This window comes from Lynx canadensis, chromosome B2 (assembly GCF_007474595.2).
Source record: "Lynx canadensis isolate LIC74 chromosome B2, mLynCan4.pri.v2, whole genome shotgun sequence".
NCBI classification, from domain to species: Eukaryota; Metazoa; Chordata; class Mammalia; order Carnivora; family Felidae; genus Lynx; species Lynx canadensis.
Genome location: NC_044307.1, coordinates 93449290 through 93472706, shown reverse-complemented (window position 1 = coordinate 93472706; position 23417 = coordinate 93449290). Strand labels below are relative to the sequence as shown.

Genomic DNA, 23417 nt, shown 5'->3' with positions numbered 1-23417 from the left:
ACATTCTGGGACACAAATCAGCCATAATACAAAAAGATTGAGATCATACTGTGCATATTTTAGATCACAACACTATGAAACTAGAAATCAACCACAAGAAAAAATGTGGAAAGGTAACAAATAATTGGAGACTGAAGAACATTCAACTAAAGAATGAATGGGCTAACCAAGCAGTTAAAGAGGAAATTAAAAAGTATATGGAAGTCAATGAAAATGATAACACACAACCCAAAACCTCTGGGATGCAGCAAAGGCAGTCATAAGAGGAAAGTATATAGCAATCCAGGACTTCCTAAAGAAGGAAGAAAGATCTCAGATACACCTAACTTTATGCCTTAACGAACTGGAAAAAGAACAGCAAATAAAACCCAAAGCCAGCAGAAGAAAGGGAATAATAAAGATTATTTATTATTAATGCTATTGAAATCAATGCTATCTGAACCAAAAAACAGTAGAACAGATCAATGAAACCAGAAGCGGGTTCTTTGAAAGAAGTAACAAAATTGATAAACCACTAGCCAGTTAGATCAAAAAGAAAAAGGTAAGGGCCCAAATAAATAAAATCAAGAATGAAAGAGGAAAGATCACAACCAACACAACAGAAATGAAAACAATAATAAGAGAATATTATGAGCAATTATATGCCAATAAAATGGGTAATCTGGAAGAAATGGAAAAATTCCTAGAACATATACACTACCAAAACTGAAACAGGAAGAAAGAAAATGAATACACCTGTAACCAGTAAGGAAATCAAATTAGTAATCAAAAATCTGCCAAAAAAACAAGAGTCCATGGCCAGATGGCTTTCCAGGGGAATTCTACCAAACATTGAAGGAAGAGTTAACACCTACTCTCTTGAAGCTGTTCCAAAAAATACAAATGGAAGGAAAACTTCCAAACTCTTTCTATGAATCCAGCATTACCTTGATTCCCAAACCAGAGAGTTACCCCACTAAAAAGGAGAACTATACACCAATTTCCCTGCTGAACATGGATGCAAAAATCCTCAACAAGATATTAGCCAACTGGATCCAACAATACATTAAAAATATATTCACCACGACCAAGTGGGATTTATACCTGGGATGCAGGGCTGGTTCAATAGCCACAAAACATTAACATGATTCATCACATCAATAAAAGAAAGGACAAGAACCATATGATCCTCTCAATAGATGCAGAGAAAGCATTTGACAAAATAAAGCATCATTTCTTGATAAAATCCCTCAAGAAAGTAGTGATAGAAGGAGCATACCTCGAGATCATGAAAGTCATATATGACCCAACGCTAATATCATCCTCAATGGGGAAAATCTGAGAGCTTTCCCCCTAAGATCAGGAGCAAGACTGGGATGTTCACTCTCACCACTGTTATTCAACATAGTATTGGAAGTCTTAGCCTCTGCAGTCAGACGACACAAAGAAATAAAAGGCATCCAAGTTGGCCAGAGGGAGGTCAAACTTTCACTCTTCACAAATGACATGATACTCTATATGGAAACCCAAAAGATTACACTAAAAACTGCTAGAACTGATTCATGAATTCAGCAAAGTTGCAGCATATAAATCAATGCACAGAAATTGGTTGCATTCCTATACACCAACAATGAAGCAACGGAAGGAGAAATCAAGGAATTGATCCCATTTACAGTTACACAAAAAACCATAAAATACCTAGGAATAAATCTCACCAAAGAGGTGATAAATCTATATACTGAAAACTATAGAAAGCTTATGAAAGAAACTGAAGAAGACACAAAAAAATGGGAAAAGATTCCAGGCTCCTGGATAGGAAGAACATATTGTTAAAATGTTGATACTACCCAAAGCAATCTACATATTCAATGCAATCCCTATCAAAGTAACACCAGCATTCTTCACAGAGCTAGAAAAAAAAATCCTAAAATCTGTATGGAACCTAAAAAGGCCCCAAATAGCCAAAGCAATCTTGAAAAAGAAAACCAAAGCAGGAGGCATCACAATCCCATACTTCAAGCTATACTACAAAGCTGTAATCATCAAGACAGTATGGTACTGGCACAAGAACACTCTGATCGATGTAACAGAATAGAGAACCCAGAAATGGACCCACAAACATATGGCCATCTAATCTTTGACAAAGCAGGAAAGAATATCCAATGGAATAAAGACAGTCTCCTCAGCAAGTGGTGCTGGGAAAACTGGACAGCGACATGCAGAAGAATGACCCTGGACCACTTTCTTACACCATACACAAAAATAAACTCAAAATGGATGAAAAACCTCAATGTAAGACAGGAAGCCAACAGAATCCTCGAGGAGAAAGCACGAAAAACCTCTTTGATCTTGCCCGCAGCAATTTCTTATTCAACATGTCTCTGGAGACAAGGGAAACAAAAGCAAAAATGAACTACTGGGACCTCATCAATATAAAAGTCTTCTGCACAGCAAAGGGAACAATCAGCAAGACTAAAAGCAACCAACAGAATGGAAGAAGATATTTGCAAATGACATATCAGATAAAGGGTTAGTTTCCAAAATCTATAAAGAACTTATCAAACTCAACACCCAAAAAAAATAATCCAGTGAAGAAATGGGCAAAAGACATGAATAGACACTTCTCCAAAGAAGACATCCAAGTGGCCAACCGACGCATGAAAAAATGCTCAGCATCAGTCATCATCAGGGAAATACAAATCAAAGCCACAATGAGATACCATCTTACACCTGTCAGAATAGCTAACATTAACAACTCAGGAAACAATAGATACTGGTGAGGATGCAGAGAAAGAGGATCTCTTTTGCACTGTTGGTGGGAATGTAAGCTGGTGCAGACACTCTGGAAAACAGTATAGAGGTTCCTAAAAAAACTAAAAATAGAACTACCCTATGACCCAGCAATTGCACTACTAGGCATTTCCACGGGATACAGAGGTGCTGTTTCGAAGGGACACATGCACCCCCATGTTTATAGCAGCACTATCAACAATAGCCAAAGTATGGAAAGAGCCCAATGTCCATCGATGGATGAATGGATAAAGAAGATATGGTGTATATATGTATACAATGGAGTATTTCTCGGCAATCAAAAAGAATGGAATTTTGCCATTTGCAACTACGTGGATGGAACTAGAGGGTATTATGCTAAGTGAAACGAGTCAGTCAGAAAAGACAAAAATCATATGACTTCACTCATATGAGGACTTTAAGAGAAAAACAGTTGAAAATAAGGGAAGGGAAACAAAAATAATATAAAAGTGGGGAGCAGACAAAAAGGAAGAGCTTAAATATGGAACTCTTAAATATGAAGAACAAACTGAGGGTTACTGGAGGGGTCGTGGGAGGGGGGGATGGGCTTAATGGGTAAGAAGCATTAAGCAATCTACTCCTGAAATCATTATTTCACTATATGCTAACCAAGTTGGATGTAAATTATAAAAAATAAAATAAAATAAAAAAAAATGTTTCTGTAAGAGTGGCCAGAAATGTAAAGGGAAAGCAGGTTGTGTGTGTGTGTGTGTGTGTGTGCGCGCTGTGCGTGTGTGCATGTTCTCACTTGAAGCAAACGAAAAGTAGTGTACATGGCTAGTGTGCTAAACTATACCATGCAGCAAAGTGGCTATAAAATGAAGGAGGGGGTTTGACAGCTTGCCAGATGGACCTGCACAATAGGTAGTTATCTAGGGAGAGGCAGTATTTACTTTTTCTATTGATGAAACAATCTGAATATTCTCAAATACTTACCAAAAAAAATCAAGAAGAGAAGAAGGGAATAAAGGTAAAAGTGTGCCAGTAAAGAAATCCCTGGGAAGACAGAAAAGCATTGAATCAGGACAGAGATGAGGAAATTAGATTTTAGTTGCAAGAGAAACTCACCCATTTGTGTATTTTTCCCTTTTCTTTCTTCTGTTGTTTGTTGTTGTTGTTTGTTTTACTTTTTCTTTTCTTTTTTAATTTTCTCTTTATTTATTTTGTCTTTTTGAAGAAGTTGATCCAGTTCCTATCTAATGCATTTTAGTTTCTCTCTGACATGAGAACAAAGATCATCTGAGAGTGAGGGGATTAATGGAATTTAACAGGATTGGGAAAGGAGTGAAAGAGCTATCAGGGCAATAGAAAATAAACCACAATAGGGGACTTAGGATTTCCACGTGGTGGGGAAGTGTGGTTTGATGCCATGGTCTCCAGAATGTAATGAAGAAATGAAGACCCCAATTCCATTGCCTGCACATATGTAAGCAGTGAGTACTGAGAACTAAATTACAGCAGAGATCAGTTCTTTATTTAGTTGCAATATGGTCCTACATTAAACTTTATGTTACTTCTTTTATTATCCACTAAGTATTCACAATATCTAATGACAATATAATCTGAAAGTGGAAAAAAAATAAACAATAAAAGCTATTTTTATCAGCAAGTAGATACATAAATGTCATATAGTTCCTTTTCACTTTCTAAAAATTCAATTCTCCCCTAACAGCTTGTGCCATTCCTACATCCTTTTAGAATAGTTGCTATATTCTTTTTACTTAGTATTCACTTACAATTATGTGTATATAGAGATATTCACAGACATATCATATATAAAAAGACATCTCGGAAAAGACCAATTTTATCTTCTTATATGTTTAGACACTTTGATATGCATACACTTTCCAGTTTTTCAACAGTCTTTGTTGTAGAATCTATTTGTATACTCCATGTTTTTTCCAAATATTTTACTATGAGAAAGTTTTGTAATCTTAACATCTGTTCAATTAAAAAAAAAAAAAAACTCATGTGTTACAATATGCTGTACCTGTACATCAAAACTACAGTATATAAAAAAGAATTTGCATACTTAGAAACAAATTAGCTGTTCTATTAAACTACTGGAATGTGAAATTTCAACAGGTGATACAAAGAATGTCTTGCTATACAAACATTTCTAGAAAACAAAGTATTTACTTCCTCTAACTGCAGGTGAAGGTATTTAGAATGAAGAATAAGAAACAAAGCTTCTAACTGAATTTTCCATTTATAGTCTACAAATTTAAATTTAAATTTTCTGGTAGATAGAATTAGATAAAACTTACAGTAAATAAAAGCAAGGTGTGTTTTTGAGTCTAAAGTTAAGATGAAGAAGCACTTTAACCATTGCAAAGTAACATTGGAAATGCACAAAAACAGAAATAATGTGTATACAGTAATAGATGATATATAGCAACAAGCATGATCTTCAGAATTAAACTCTTAAAAAAATTTTTAATGTTTATTTATTTTTAGAGAGAGAGACAGAGTGAGTGGGGGCGGGGTAGTGAGAGAGGGAGACATAGAATCCAACACAGGCTCCAGGCTCTGAGCCATCAGCACAGAGCTTGAGGCGAGGCTCAAACTTATGAGCCATGAGATCTTGACCTGAGCTGAAGTCAGGCGCTCAACCTACTGAGCCACCCACGCACTCCCAGAATTAAACTCTTGAGATATAGTTTCACTAGAAAGTAAAATAAGTGTTCTTACATTTGGGTTCCCCAAAACAATTTCATACAACACTTATTTATATGAATAATTTAAGGAACTGTAGAAGACAAATGATATATGTGGCATAAGAATTATGCTTAAAATATTCAAAAAAATTTCCTAAGAGTTCAATATTCAATAATTTGATTCACTAAAAGAATCAGTGTCTGTAGGATTTCACAATTGATAACAACAACAATAAAAAAGATCTGAAAGGCAATGTTATATTAAAAACATTCCAGATTTGGGGCGCCTGGGTGGCGCAGTCGGTTAAGCGTCCGACTTCGGCCAGGTCACGATCTCACAGTCCGGGAGTTCGAGCCCCGCGTCAGTCTCTGGGCTGATGGCTCGGAGCCTGGAGCCTGTTTCCAATTCTGTGTCTCCCTCTCTCTCTGCCCCTCCCCCATTCATGCTCTGTCTCTCTCTGTCCCAAAAATAAATAAAAACGTTGGAAAAAAAATTAAAACAAAAAACAAAAAACAAAAAACAAAAACATTCCAGATCTATTTTGAAAAATCAGGTCTATCTTTTAATCCAGATAATTAAAGTCAACTTCTAGATCATAGTGTCCCTCCAAAATATTTTGCTTATTTATTTAATCTGTCATTATCAACTTCTATAATATGGACCACTATATTCTATGTACCATATGAAAAGATGGAAATACTGAGAATAGTTCTTACCCGTATATTGCACTCTAATTCTCTCAGAAACATATACTCTGTAATAAGAAAACAAGTTTCATGGTAGGGATTTGTACATAGGTATTTGTATGGATGTGGGGAGAGGTATTCATAGTAGACTTACACTACAATACCATTTACAGTAAGTCTAAGAGAATTTTCCAGAATAGATCATATTGGCCTGTACTTTTAGAGTTAGCCCCCCTGTGCAGATGGAAGTTGAAGGATATAGAACATACAATGCTATAGAGATAGAAAAGTTCTTGATAAGGTATCCTCGGTTAGTTATAAATGCATATATCTGGAACATTAGAAATGCAGGCTAATGTGAGGAAACTCCATTGACTAGTGAGGAACCAATATGAAGTATTAAATTCTGGTTAATTAACTTTTTTAAAGTTTATTTATTTATTTTGAGAGAGAGAGCAAGCATGAGTGGGGGAGAGGCAGAAAGAGGGGTAGAGAGAGAATCCCAAGCAGACTCTGAGCTTTGGAGTGAAGCCCAACACAGGCCTTGATCCCACAAAGTGTGAGATCATGACCTGAGTAGAAGTCTAGAGTCAGATCTTAACTGATTGAGCCATTCATGCCCCTCTGGTTTATTAAAAAATTGTTTAAAAATTTAGAACACGAGGGGTGCCTGTGTGGCTCAGTGGTTAAGCATCAGGCTCTTGGTTTCCACTTGGCTCATGATCTCACGGTTTGTGAGTTTGAGCCCCACATCAGGCTCCAGTCTGACAGTGCAGAGCCTGCTTGGAATTCTCTCTCTCCCTCTCTCCCTGCTCCTCCTCCACTCATTCTCATTCTCCCTTTCTCTCAAAAACAAGCAAAAAAAAAAAAAACGTTAAAAAAATCTAAAAAAACCTAGAGGGTATTTTTATTTTGAAATATTCATAAATACTCAGGAATCTGCAAACATAGTACAGAGAATCCTGTTGACCTATCTCCATTCTTTCTCTAATAGTGCCATCTCACATAACTATTTCACAAAAGGAAAAAGGAAATTGATATTGGTAGAATACTGTTAGACTACAGATTATATTCATATATGAACAGCTTTTACATGCACTTATTTGAGTTTATGTGTGTGTAATTCTATGAAACTTTCCCATATATCGATTTGGTTTACCACCACCACAACCAAGAAACAGCACTTCATCATCTCAAAGACACTCCTTTATACTACCTCTTTGTAGTAACACCAACCCTACTCTTCTTAAACTATTTACATTAACAGCTAATCTGTTTTCCATCCCTATGTTGGCTTAAAAACTTGATATAAATGAAATGTATAGTATGCAGCCTTTTGAGACTGGCATTTCTACTCATCCTGGGTCCTTTAAGATCCATGGAGGTGATTGTATGTTTCAACAGTTCATTCTTTTTTACTCCTGTGTAATATTTATGGTATAGATACACCATGGTTTGTTAAACCATTTTAGTTGAAGAACAACAGGGTTATTTACAATTTTGGGTTACAAATAAACCTTCCATGAACATCCATGTACAATTGTGTGTGTGAACATAAGGCTTCATTTCTCTGAGATAAATCCCAGGAATAGGACTGCTAGGTCATATAGTAAGTGCATTTTAGTTTTACAAGAGATTGCCCAAATACTGTCTGTTATACCATTATACAGTCTTATCAGCAATTTATGAGAAATTCAATATATCCTTTACCTGGCCAACATTATGTCATCTTTGGTGAAATATCTGCTCACAGTATTTGTCCACTTTTAATTGAATTTCTTGTTTTTTTTCTAAGTTTCAAGTTTTTTAAATATTAAAGATGTTTATTTTCTGTCCTGTAGGTGGTTTGCAAATATTTCCTCCCAGTAGTAGCTTGTTTTTCCATCTTCTCAACAGGGTCTTTCATGGAGCATGCATTTTAAATTTTGATGAAGTGTAACTTATCAATATTTTCTTTTACAGATCATGAGATGCCATGCTTAATATTTGTTGAAATGTCACCCATACTTCACTTAATTGTCTTTGTAAATTTGCCAAAATCCAATTGTGCATACTTGTGTGGGTCTATTTCTAGTTTTTCTGCTCCTTCTTTGATCTCTGTGTCTATCCATTTTCAATACCACCCTGTCTTGATTGCTGCAGATACCTAGTATTACTAAAATTAGACAGTTTCCTCTCACACTTTTTTTTAAACAATTGTCCTAGGTATTCTAGTATATTTTAATTTCCATGTCAAGTTTAGAATATGTTTATATATTGAAAAAAAAAACAACTTTGCTGGGATTCTAATAGTCATTGTGCCCATCTGAAATATGAGTCTGGGGGACAATTGACATATTAACTATATCACGTCTCCCAAATCATGAGCACAATATGTGTCTTCCTTTATTAACTTTTTTGGTGATTTTTCTGCATACAAATTCTGTACATGTTTTGTTAGACTTACATCTGAGTATTTCATGTCCTTTGAAACAATTTTAAATGGTAAAGTATTTTAAATATTGGTTTCCAAATGTTCATTTTTAGTACATGGAAACACAACTGATTCTTGCGTGTTTTTATTATGTCCTGTGACTTTGTTGAATTAGATTATTACTTCTAGATTGTAAGTCCCTCATGATTTTCTATATCAATTGATGTGATCAGTAGCTTATCAGTTTGGTTGATAATATTGATTGATTTTGAATATTTAAAGAATCTTGCATTTCTGGAATAAATCACACCTGGTCAGGGAGTATAATTATTATATAATATATTTATTTTCTTTTATATGTTCTAAAGAAAAAATGTTTTTGAAAAAACATCCTTCAATACAAAAGCTTTCTTAATATTATTTATTACTTAGGAATCTTTAATGTATTTGTTTTAATCAATGAAGTCTTGCTTTCAATATTATTTGTATGAATAGAATTTACTAAGCTTCTCAAAAAGTAGCTAGATATCCTATGTGTTGACATATGTTTTAAAAGTTTGAATACCTTCTATAGTATTTAAAAATGCTCTGTGTGATCCATCCATACGTCTTCTTGTGTTAAGTTTAAATAAAAATATGTGATTCCGTATTTAAACTCTTCCTTCTTTAAAGGATTATTAAAATAATTTCCATTTTCTGAGTGTGAGAATGTTTGCTTGCATTTATCAATTAATGATGATGATATTTAAATAGTATTCCAATGATTTTTTTTTTTTTTTGGTAATACATTTAGTAGGAGATGCCTAGCTTACGTGTTAGTTAACAGAATCTCCATGTAGGTCAATGGCTAAAGCATTGGAAAAGATTTAGATTATTTTGTTTTAATTATTTTGCTTTTAATATACAGGCCTATTTGCCAGCAACAAAGGGGTAGTTACTATTGGTAACATAAAATTGGTAGTTCCAATTTATACCATGAGGAAAGCAATGCCCCAAAAAGCTAATTAATTTTCTATTTTATGATGAAATTTGTAACTAAACCCATGTTTGCCAAACTCACTTTCTACTTCCTTTACTAAAAGAAAAGTATTTTAATTCAACTTGTTATAGCACAATTATAACATTTCCTTAGTGTCTCAGAATGATGTAATCATTTTGGGCTGTTGTATTAGTAATTTATTGCCATAATATTGCTCCGTGAAAAGGCACCACAAAACTGGGTATTTTAAGCAATAATTCACTGTTCTTGATATGTTAAAAATTAGCCTGTGGGAAGGGGTTCTTACTGTAGCTGCTGGTCTCCCTTAAGCACTGCTAATGAAGCTAGGTGGCTTTGCCTCTGGGAGTCCTATGGTTCTTGGCTGGGTTACCTCAGCTCTCTTCCATGTGGTATTTATCCTACAGCTACACAGTACTGGCTTACTTTCATGAATAAGACAAAGGTCTAGGAGAAAGTGTATAAAATCCTGTTGAGGCTTAGTTTCAGAAATAACACTGACAAAAAAGTCATCTGGCTATTTCAGATTCAAGGAGTGAAGATATAGACTCTGCTCTTTGATAAGGGAATCTGAAAAGATATACTTAAAATGAATGAATATAGAAATGTGTAGAGAATTTGGGCAATATTCAATCATAGCTGACATAATTATGAGGCAGGGAAACTGAAGGAACCCCATGAGTGAAAAAAAGCTTTTTGTTTGTTTGTTTTTGTTTTGTTGCTTCCTATCCAGTTTCTATTCTTCCTAGGGCTTGCACTCCAACCCCACTCTACACATGCTTTGAAATACAAATAACATGTTTTCCTTGTAAGGAACCAAGAGATAATGGTATCTTTGGAGGCTTCCAGCACTATACAGAACATCTAAGGTGTGACCAGGCAGGGTCTTCAAAAAAGTTCTCTAAGACCACTGACTCCAACCACCTTGACACCAAATCCCCTGGTTTCAGGGAATTAGTGACTTATGAAGGACACCTGGACCCTCTTCTTATTCTGCCCAATTCCTGGATGCCTAAGAGGACATGTGCACCAGGCCACAAATGCCAGTAAAAACCCCAGACCTCAAGCAAGACAGACTCATGCTATTTTCCTTTCCAAGTCTCTTGGATGCTCTCTCCTTATCCATCTCTCTCTCTCCCTCTGTCTCTCCATATATAAAGATGTATATATATATATATATATATATATACACACACACACACACACATATACATATATGTGCATATATATACGTATATGTGTGTGTGTATATATGCATATATGTATATGTATGTAAATCTCTGTGAGATTTACAAACTGCTGGTTCACGTTTGATTTCTATCTTGCTTGAAGCCAAGGACTTCTGGCTAGTTCTTCAGGACACCCTCTGGGTCCTCAGACCAGCCTGCCTGCATCAATTATACCATATCTCAAGTTATTTATTTCCAAATTTCATTTCACACTTAAAATTTAGAGTCATATGCACTCTTGTTAAATAATTAGCCACACTTTTTATCAAAAGCTAAAACTAAGAAAACAGTAAATGTTTTATGACTTTATTTTTATGAATCAGAGAATTGTATAACTTTGTATTTTACTGGAGAAATTGGAATATTTCCATCTATGATTTTTGTGGACTCTTTACCACCACCACCACCACCACCATCATCATTTTTCTACCCATAATGTACAGGGAAGTAATTTGTTATTTACCCTAAGAAAATTAACTTTTATCAAGTATCATCAAACATATTTTACCATTATTAATTCTGCTGATCTTTAAGCTGTACCAAAGAGAAATAAGACAAAAGAGCCTAGACATCAGGGACTTCCAAATCTATGTTTGAACCTCAACTTCTTATAGTGTTTTTGTTTTTGTTTTTATGTTTATTTATTTATTTATGTAGAGTGTATGGGAGGGGCAGAGAGAGAGGATGAGAGAGAATCACAAGCAGGCTCTGCTCTGTCAGCACAGAGACCCATGCAGGGCTTGATTCCATGAACCTTGAGATGATGACCTGAGTCCTGATGTCCAACCAACTGAGCCACCCAGGTACCCCTCTTATACTGGTTTTGATATTGGTAAAGCATTTTTCTGCTTGAGGGTTTTTTTTTAATGTAGGCTCCATGCCCAGCGCAAAGCTCAACAAGAGACTTGAACTTAAGACCCTGAGATCAAGACCTGAACTGAGATCAAGAGTTCAACCCTTAACCAACAGAGCCACCCAGGTGCCCCTCTCTGTGAGATTTACAAACTGAAGCAATTCTCAATTTTCTGTTTATAATTTTTAAGGGTTGAAATTTAAATATAGGTTCTCTTAATACACAATCTTTGAATACACGCTCTCTGCAGTATTTGAGTTGCATTTATTACTTGTGATTTTTTTTGCTTGTTTTCCAATCTGTACTGCACTGCTGGGAAAACTTTGATTCTTTCTTGAATCTACTGAGAATTATGGCAGTTCAAATACTGAGAATGACCTGAAAAGAATTCTCATCTCCAATTGTATTAACAGCTTGCCACTTTTACTGATTAACTGTACATTGCCCAGTATGTGCCAGCTACTTAAGAATTTATATAAATGATCATTTTTTTCCTGTTTTTGTGATGCAAAAGGATGACTTAAACTTGGATTGCTGACATCCATTTCAAAGACAATTATGTTGAAAAGCACATTACCAGCCACCGGGCTAGATAGAGTCAGACCACTCCCCTCTGCCTGAGTTTCTTTTGTTTTAGAAAATATGGTTGATTTCAATTACTCATCTTTGGGAGCACTTGTCTTTTCTGTTTCCTTCACTTTAAATCACCACTTTTATGTTTTAAATCTTATGATGTTCTTATGTTTTAAATACACCAATAAAGAATGAGCCTGTGAAATCGGAGGCCCCTACCCTTGACCCCAATAAAAACAGAAACCCTGTGCATGAGCTTTCTTGCTTTCTTTCTCTCTTTCTATCCCCCCCACCACCAGAGAGCCTCAGGTGTATTGTGTAATTTCCAGGTCTTGTAGCTAATAAACATTTAGTTTTTCAAAGTTTCCTGATGGCTGTTGCTGAAGGGCATCTTGCAAGCAAGCACAGTAGGAACCCCAAGAGTCAGTCCAGTGGTTCTAACATTGGTTCGGAAAGAGATGTCTGTAGGAAGCTCAACGTAAGCCAGGTGAATGCTTTCAGGCATTTCTAGCTGGTAGCATTACCGTCAATAGGCCAAAACCAGCACAAAACAGTTGTGTGCATTGGGAATTAGATTTGTCTCCTAGAATAAATTATTTCAATAACATCAGATAAAGGTTGGTATTTTTCTCCCGTAAAGGAATTACAAAGTGGGGAGACTATCATAGCTGTTATGGAAGGTCTGTGGTATCAACATTCCAGTTTCCTGTTGCACACGCATCATTTTAAGTGTGTTATTCTACTGTCAAGCTCATCTTATGCTCATGTGTTTTCCTGTGCAGCTTCAGCCATCATCTCTATGCTTCAAACAAAAACAGAAATAAGACAGCTTTTGAAAATGGTCATGAAGAAAAAAAGTCATCTTTATTTAAAGGACTTTCTTGGAAAACCAACCCAGTAATTTTCCTTATATCCAATTGAGCTTACCAATCTTCAAATAAAACTAAGAAATGAGGCAAACATCTGGCAATAAGTCATTCAGAGTTCTGATTCTAGAGAAGTTAGGGGAAAAAATGGGTGTTGGATAAGTACTTTGTGCTCCAAATACCAATTAACCATACTGTGTTCAGTATGATCCTATTGAACCCATGTGAGAGATTCTAGTGAGAGTAAATATGTTTGTATGTCAAAATGACACACAGCACAACTTTCAGGATTGTGACTGGGAAGTGGGCATTAAATTAGACTAGTGTGTAAGTGGTATTAATCGAGTAGTAGGGTAGTACAAAAACTACATAACCACAGGAGGCATTTCCAAATCCATCTGATTCAATTCAATGAAAATTAAAGTCTAAATCATTTTCATTCTACCCCTAGAGAAGTCTGTCATGAGTGAAACAAAGATGGGAGGTGAACATTTGAGCAGAACAGAGGTTATAAGCAGTGTAATAAAAGGAAAGAAAAAGGAAGTTCAACTGGTTCTCTAGATAATATAACTGAAATGTGGCTAGGCACTGAGAATTAGCAGATATTTGGGGAAATAACAAAAGGAACAAGAACTAATCTTCAAATATTTGCCCTTAGGAAATTTCTGACATGTTCATATACATATATATATGAAGCTTACTTCTTCTGAATAAGAAATAATTTCACACACACACACACACACACACACACACACACACACACAGTCACACAAATCTCATATCATTTTAACACATCTATGATAAAATGTAGTTGTTGAGTAGATCAGCTTTGTCTTGGATTGTTAGTAAAAGTTGAAGATTCTCGATTGCTGACATTTTCAAAGTGAAAACTAGTAAATATGTCTTGTACCAGACAGAGGTTCTCTCCAGCTTGGTATTATGATCTGCTAACCCATAGTGAGCATACACACTGAGCAGTGAAACCAAGAACTGAATTTGCTCTTAATTACCTGTCTGTTTTATTTATTCTTCTAAGAGAGATCAAGTCTGGAAGCTCCCTATAGGTCTTTTCTTTAATCATTAAGCATTTCAAGGAGCAGTTGGTTTATATTAAAAGTTCAATAGGGCATAACTATTTCTTCTCATCTTCTGAAGTGAAATAATTCACTCTTGTTCAGGTGTTATATGAGACACCATTTCATTTGAAGAGGCAGAGGAAATTAATGAGTTTGAAGGCAATTGAGCTACATTTTCAAATAGTAAAAGCAATGAAGTAGACATATATTGTTTATTTTCTACTCTAAAGGCCATATAATTGTACTAGACATTGGTCTATAAGGAAATAAAACCATGTTGCAGCAACTTTCAGGTCAACAAACATTCAGACCACCAAAATATTGAAGGCGGAACTTGGCTGCACCCAGAATTCAAAGATAGGAAGTAGGAAAAACTAACACCGTGGATTTCAAAATAGCTTAATGAAAATGATAAAGCTAAAGTGTAAATAATTTATTTTAATTTTAAAAAAAGTAGAAGAGGGGCACCTGGGTGGCTCAGTCAGCAGAGCATCCAACTTCAGATCAGGTCATGATCTCACGGTTTGTGAGTTTGAGCCCTGCATCAGGCTCACTGCTGTCAGCACAGAGCCTACTTCAGATCCTTTGTCTCCCTCTCTCTCTGCCCCCCCGCTCATGCTCTGTCTCTGTCTCTAAAAAATAAACATTAAAAAAAGTAGAAGAGAACAAAAAAAATTTCAGAAGTCACTTTGAAAGGCATTATCTATGTAGCATATATCCAGCGAGAATCTTAACCTAGAGGTAGGCAATATTTGGTTTTCCCAGAGCAAGAATAATGAAATCTTCATTCAATTAAACTTGACTAAAAGTAGTCATTCTCTAAATATGTGTTGTTTATTAAAATATTTTTTAATTGAGGAAAAAAGAACACAACAAAATGTCTCAAAGATCTAACTAAAGGTCTTTGAAGGTGAGTTTTAAGTTTCTAACATTGACTAATCATGATTAATTATACTAATGAATAGATATTTTTCCAAAAAAGAAATACAGATGGCCAACAGACACATGAAAAGATGTTCAATGTCACTAATCACCAGGGAAATGCAAATCAAAACTGCAATGAGTTTTCATCTGTCAGAATGGCTAAAAAATAATATAATAAAAATACAAAAAATAACAAGTGTTGGGGAGGATGTGGAGAACGAATCATTGTGCAATGTTGGTGAAAATGTAGACTGATAAGGCCACTGTGGAAACAGTATGGAGGTTCCTCAAAAATTATAAACAAAATATCATACGAACTCCACTGCTAGGTATTCACTGAAAGAATAAAAAAACACTAATTTAGAAAGCTACATGCATCCTTATATTTATTGCAGCATTGTTTTACAATAACCAAGCAACCTAAGTAACCTAAGGGTCCATGAGGGAATAACGGAGATGTGATACACACACACACACACACACACACACACACACACACACTGGAATATTACAGGGGCGCCTGGGTGGCTCAGTCAGTTAAGTGTCGGACTTTGGCTCAGGGCATGATCACTCACAGTTTGTGAGTTTGAGCCCCACTTTGAGCTCTGTGCTGACAGCTTGGAGCCTGGAGCCTGCTTCAGATTCTGTGTCTCCCTTTCTCTCTGCCGTCCCCTGCTCATGCTGTGTCTCCCTCCGCCCCCGCCCCCAAACATAAATAAACATTAAAAAAATTCAAAATTCAAAATAGAGTATTATGCAGCCATAAAAATGATGAGGTCTTGCCATTTGTAACAATATGGATGGACATAGAAGGTATTATGCTAAGTAAAATAGGTAAGACTGAGAAAAACAAATACAATAATTCACTCATATGTGTAATCTAAAAAAATGTAAAAACAAACAAAAAGCAGAATCACCTCTAAAAATATAGAAAACAAATATGATATTTGCCAGAAGGAGGTAGGGAGATGGGAAAAAAGGGTGCAAGGGAATAGGAGATACAGACTTCCAGTTATGGAATAAATAAGTCATGGGAATAAAGGTACAGCATAGAGAATATAGCCAATAATATTGTAATAGTGTCATATAGCGACAGGTGGCAGTTACACTTGCAGTGAACACAGCATAACACATAGAGATGTTGAATCATTGTGTTGCACAGCTGAAACTATTGTAACAGTGTGTGTCAACTGTACTCAAATAAAACATTTTTAAATACACAATTATTATACTGATTTGCAGAATGTATTTAATAATTTCTACTATAAAGTTTAAAAAGTTCCCCAAATACATAACTCTTTAATGTTGTCATACTGAGTTTGTGTGTATATTTGTATTGTGTGTGTGTGTGTGTGTGTGTGTGTGTTTCCAAATTCTTCTAAAATTCTTTAGTAACTATAGTTTTCAAGAAGTTCTGGGAACAATTTTTTGTGATCTCAGAAGGTTTTCACAGTATTTCTTTGTTTAAATTGTCATGATACAAAAGAAGTTTTGTAACTAATTTATGATTAAATTATTTTTCTTAAAACTCTTAAAATGGGTTTTATATTAGTAACTTTTTTGGTTTGTTTCTTTAATTAATAAACTATCTCTAAAGTACTTTACATTTACAGAACAACTGAGTGGAAAGTATAGAGAGTTCATATATACCCCCCATATTACCCCATTCTCCAGTTTCCCCTATTATTAACATCTTGCTTTTGTGTGGAACATTTGTTACAATAGAAGGGCCAATATTGATATATGATTATTTACTACTGTCGATAGTTTTCATTAGAGTTCACTCTGTGTTGTGCATTCTAACTGTTTGAACAAATATATAGGATCATATGTCCACTAATTTGAGTATCATACAGAATAATTTCTGTCCAAAAAAATCCTTTTACTTCTTCCTTTCTCTGAACTATTAGAAACCACTGATCTTTTCACAGTCTCCATTGTTTTGCCTTTTACCAGAATATCAAATAGTTCAAATCTTTAGTAAATTTTGAGGAAAAAAAAAAACAACTAAAGTTGAAAAGTGGTAAAGAGACTTAATCTTTGTGTCAGTAAATCTTTGTGTCTTTAGTAAATTTTGAGGAAAAAAAAAAACACCTAAAGTAGAAAAGTGGCAAAGAGACTTAATCTCTGTGCCAATATTATTCTGTTAATGATTGGTTAAGATAACTTTTGTGTCTGATTCAATCACAGAATATTAACAGCCTTGTTTGAGTACTGCTGTATTTGAGTGTTGTGTTTTGAGTATCACTATGTTGTGTGTGTGTGTGTGCATGTGTGTGTATATATACACAGACATATATAATGTGACTTTATATTTATGTTGATTATACATAATCATACATATTTAAATTATATATAAACAAATATATTATAAATAACAAATATATATAATAAATAATATATAATTATATATTTACATATTTTAAATGTATTTTAAGACATTATATAAGTATATACAACATTCTATATTCTTTATATATTAAAAAATGTGATGATATCTTTCATTAAAACCTGGAATTTATTGCTTCAGTTATGTAAAATAGCATATCCATTGCAATGCACATGAATTACAGTGTTAAACATATAGAGATCTGTTGCTATTATATTATAGTTAAATCTCTACTCTTTGATTATTTACTTATCTGTAAAATGGCATCAGTGGACTAGAGGATTCCTGACCCTTCATCCATATTTCAAATTTCAGGATTTTATTTCTTTCCCATTTATCCTTTTTTTTCCTCATGCAATATGTGATAAAAAGAGTGAAACTCTAATAATTTTTTTTGTATTGCTATGTCTAAAGGTAGCTTTGTCTATGATTTAAATTGTTTTGTTTATTTATTTATTTTGAGAGAAAGAGTGCACACAAAAGGGGGGAGGGACAGAGAGAGAGGGACAGAGAATCCCAAGCAGGGTCCATCTTGTCAGCAGAGAGTCTAATGTGGAGCTTGATCCCATGAACCATGGGATCATGACCTGAGGAAAAACCAAGAGTCGGACACTTAATAGACTGGGCTACCCAGGTGCTCTCTATGATTTTTAAGTCTTAGATCAAAGTTACTTCAGAGTATTTAGTAGAGAGAGCCCATTCTTGCATGTCTGAAAGAATACAAGTTATAAAATTCATGAAAAATTTTAGTTACCTTCGGAAATTGTCTTAGTTTATCTATAAGTAAATATCAACCTTTATATTGCACTTGTATCTTAGTGTGCACTTTTTTAAAGTATTATTTTTCCAAAATAAGACATTTATCCATTTTAACCGATAATGAAATTTTAAAATAACCAACAGCAGAAACAAATCAGAATAACAAAAGGCAGAAATCTGAAAATGAATATTTCTACATTTTTTTGTGTATTATATGACAATTTTCATTTATATTTACCCTTAGGAGCTTTTCTTTTTTTGAATTTTTATAGCTAATTTTTTCTATACTCTACCATCTGTTTAATCAAGGATACAGGCAAGAGGTTTATTCTCAGTAAGGTGGATGAGGTGTGTCCTATTGAATTATTATTTACTTAGTAAATAACTGTATAACACACATTATCAGCTTATAAAAGAAAATAGAAATGCTGGCTTATGATGCGTTTTTGGCTTTCATATACTTAAAATTTCAGTCAATGAATCTGTGGATTCTACAACACCCCTAACCACCATCACCCCCCAAAAAAATCTCATCCTATAGCTCTGGGGTCGAACTCAGGCAGTCAGTATGGTTGACAAAGGAATTTTGAAAGATACACTTAAGGCAGGAATCAGAAAATCTGGAGCTTTAGTCACATTTTTCTTAGGCTAGATGTGTGCTATCTCATTAAATCTCTCAACGTCTCTAATTCTATTTTACGTATAAGATGAAAAGGATTTGCTAATCAGTCTTAAAGTCCATTAAGCATTTTTTTAATGAATCTCTAATGTTAGCATCTCAAGGATATTAGGGAAATGGAAGAAAAGAACATAGATTTGGGGGAGAAAATATTGCTGAGTAAAAGCTTATAAAATGTCAGCTATTGTTTTAAATGTTTTACATTAGTTAATCCACTTTATTGTTACAAAAATCTAAAATGAAAGAAAAGGTTATTTTTTCCACATTGTACAAATAAAACAACTAAAGAAGAAAAATTAATTAATGTAACCAAAGAGATACAACTATTGAAGGAGACAGCCAAGATTTTAACCCAGCTGTCTGAATCAAGAACTGTACCTTACACTCTAAAATACCGCACACATCAAATGTTCAGTGCAGATTTCTTATCTTTATTGTTAATGCTTATAGCATTAACTTCTGCCATTTCAGCGATCAACTTAGTACTTTGAGATGTATGGAATCTGAAGTCTGACAACTTTATCCTAGATTTGCTCAAGAAATTTTAACAAAGTCTGCTCTAATCAGACCTATATACCATATAAAAGTATTCTCAAAACATAATCTACAGCCTGCATTAGTATAAATTTGAGTGTGTTAAAATGCAGATTTTTGGAACACAACCTACACACTGAATAATTATTGAGAAACAAAGTCAAGAAATGAATAATTTAACCATCACGATTATCACTGCTGTAGGCGAAGTGAAGAATTCCTCATTTTCATTGTTTATTTCAGGCAATCATAATAATTTCAAATACCAAGATCCCAAGATATAAATAAAAAATGCAGTCATCCAGCCGAGCAGGCAATCAGAGAGCCATCCAACCATCCATTCATTCAAAAAAACCTACATTGACTTTTTACTACGTGACAGATGTTACACTAGTAGCTGGAGAGAGGGGTTTAGCCTCTGTGGAGATTACTCTAATATGATAAACAAACAAACAAACAAACAAAGAAGGAACCAAGCCAAACCTTTCTGAAAGTATTTTGGTGGAAAGATGTAGTGGAAAAGAGAACAGTCCTTCATTATTAAACATCTATTCTTCTAATATTTCAGTGCCTGATGTGCCAAGTTCTGAATGGAGTACAAAATGATTTTTACCAATTACTTTAAATGAGGTGAATTGTTTGACTCTCGTTGTTGCAGAAAGCAAAACAATCACAAGATTTCAATCCTGAATTTGCCATATATTAATGTAAGATCTGAGACCAGTCAGTTTTATCTGTAATACAGATGTAGTTGAACATTTTCTATCTACATCAAAGACTTGTTATACTATGCAATCGAAGAACTACTTATGAATAGATATAGAAAATAAGATAGCCTAAAGACATTTTGTTAGCATTATCGATAATGGTTATTAATAAAATACATTTCTCACATTACAAAGAACTTAGGTAAAACATGTTTCTTATGCTCAGATTTCTAAGGCCCAGAATATAAGAAATAAGGGGAATCTATTTTGAAGCAGTGCTTTCCAAAATATTATATATATTTCTACTGCTATTATCTTGCTACAAAGGTCTACATTTGTATAGTTAATGCAGTTCAATGTATTAATAAAATTAAAAATAGTTAATGTGTTTCATGATGCATATCTTTCCTTGACTTGATATAGTTGTGGTAATAATTTTCTCTTACCATGTTAAATCTAAAGTCAATATTAATCTAAACTGAGGTGAGGGGCGCCTGGGTGGCTCAGTCGGTTAAGCGGCCGACTTCGGCTCAGGTCATGATCTCACGGTCCGTGAGTTCGAGCCCCGCGTCGGGCTCTGTGCTGACAGCTCTGAGCCTGGAGCCTGTTTCGGATTCTGTGTCTCCCTCTCTCTGACCCTCCCGCGTTCATGCTCTGTCTCCCTCTGTCTCAAAAATAAATAAACGTTAAAAAAAATTAAAAAAAAATCTAAACTGAGATGAGAGTCTTATAACAATAAAGGTGGCTAATGTCAAGGGTAGTACTTACAGCATCCATTTTGGATGTGGCAATTTTAGTTATACTAGCTAAATCTCTGCTTGGTGTAAGTGGTTAAAAACAAAGGGAAATGGACAGCCAGCATGGTACTATATGAACAAATTTAAAATGAAAAGAAACTGTAAACAAGTGTTTAAAACGAATACTTAGAAAAATAAACATTCTGATCTATTTTAACAGTCACACCTCACTGTAGCCATGGCAATAAACTCCTCTATGTTATTGAGCAGCTTGAAATTCAGAATTAAACAGAGAATAGAACAAGTGCAAAAGAATGCTCTGTAAATCTATCAGGAGTCAAACCTTGGCACTGCTTGTATGGGCAATCATCAAAGAACAGTGTCTTCAAATATAAATTGGGGCAACATTGTACTGCTGCTTTTATTTATAGATGAAACTCTTCTCAACTGTGTTCCCTGAGCTCTTTGCCTTATCCTGAACTTGTTTCACGTTCTTTTCCCTGGTGAAGTTCTGTATGATTTGGCTTTGTGAGAGTTTTCCTCTTTCCTTGCGTTGAACCCGCCGAATGTAATGTAGCACAGAGTTGTAGACTGATGAGGCCTCACACCAGGGAGGGTAGTTATCTATGGGTATCCCTTAGAGCAAACCATAAGAAAAATAATAGGTCATACTTTCCATCCTGATATGTAAAGATTGTCAATTGTCAATCTTAATTTCATATTACTTTCCATTCTTCCAGAAATCTTAGTGTTTAGTTTTGTGTTTTTATTTTCCATTCATCATAATCACTATGAAAATATCTTATTATGTAGTATCCTAATACATAGTGGGTTTTGTCATTTTATGTTGCTAACATTTTAATGTTAAGATGAGTTGACCTTTGGAAGATTTTTTCCCCTATCATTTCTTAAATAATGGTAAATAACTTAGAAGCAAAATGTAGTGCTCATTAGTACGTATCTATTAGCAGACTGGTAAAAATTGACAAATTCCAGGATTATTTGCCATCTCCAATTAATCAATCCCCAAGAGTAACTTCACTCTTTTCTCATGGACTGTGAGCTTTGGGCAGTTTATCAAGTGGAGCTCTCATGGTCCCAATTCTATTTCTCACTGTTTTTTTCTCAGCTTATCAGTCAGGCGTGATAGTTCCTCCAGGTGCTCTTGTAAGTCTAACAGATCACCATCATCACTGTCATTTATTGACTGCCAGATAAATACTTTGCAGAGCATGGTGTAAACTGCTTCTCTGGGAAATCTACCTCCACATATAAATACATCTTTCTTTTCTAAAGTGACACTCCACTATGTGCTACTAAGCAACAGCTCTCTCTCTGACAGATCTAGTGTTCTTTTACTTTTTTCATGGGTCATGTAACCAAGACTTGGGACAAACTTTTATGCTTTTTGATTGAAAGATGCTTTTAAGGACACAGAATTTGAGACTCCACAAACTGAAAAAAATCACCTAGTCAACAAAAGTAATACATTACCTAAATTTTTAGTAGAAAAGTGTGGGCAACAGTGAGACCATGCAAATCTCAGTTATTATGGAGTGAACTTACTAAACCTATTTTCCATATTGTGACCTTGCATGTGCTCAATGTCAATATCATCTGTTCCCTCCAGGGAGTGCGCAAATAGCACTGTTGTTTTGCTGCTTGGCAAGATTTATTCCCTCCTGTGCTAGTTAGCAACGTACAACCAGACTCTGCTATATTGGTTCTGGTGTTTTCTGAAGTTGACCTGGAAAAATTAGTTTTATTTATATTTGATTGTTACGATGATTATCATAGAATCAATACAGATCTAGCTATATGAACACTATTTCTTCTCTCAACTGGAGTCCTTAACAAATAATAAAATAAAATAAAAATAAAACAAACAAAAGTTTCAGAAATATTTTGCAGAAAAAAACAAGGAGTTAGCCAATCAGTGGACTTAATTAAGAAATATTACCTGAGCAGATCTGAATATTTGAAAAAGGATGTCAGATAAAACTTATGGATTTGTGCACCACGACAAAGTAATAGATAGGCCAGGTCAGTTTGCACTGAATACCAGCTTAAGTAAGTATCTAAAAACTTCAAATAAAAATAGATCTGACTTTCTATAGAGGAAAATAAAATTACCTTAAAAAGTTAAAATCCATAGCTAAGAGTAGGACAATCTATACTGTCTTCTATTGACCATGCTTTTGTGTAATTTCAAGTTCTCTGAAGACAAAAATTATCATTTGGTCTATATTTCACATTTCCATGTGGGTATGGAATATTTGAACTTTTGATAATCTCCCAGGGAATATAATGTATATTTTATGCACTAATTGATAAGTTATTTGATTTTATTAATTTTTATAAATCTCTCATTCCAATCACCCTTCAATTCTATAATGCCATATTGTTCTAGTTTTTACCTATGATCTTAATATTTCTTCTTTATCTCTTTCATTTGTTCCTTTGCCAGTTTAGGTTCCCATCCCTACATTAAACACTTATGTAAATTTGGTCGAGTAGCGGATATGGTTGGGACTCCACATCCCCTCA

At 34.5% G+C, this 23417-nt stretch overlaps 1 pseudogene; it reads right to left on the bottom strand.

The window, feature by feature from the left end:
* Positions 1 to 22104, bottom strand: part of LOC115514972 — a 40780-nt pseudogene extending 18676 nt beyond the window's left edge.
* Positions 22105 to 23417: the final 1313 nt, after the last annotated feature.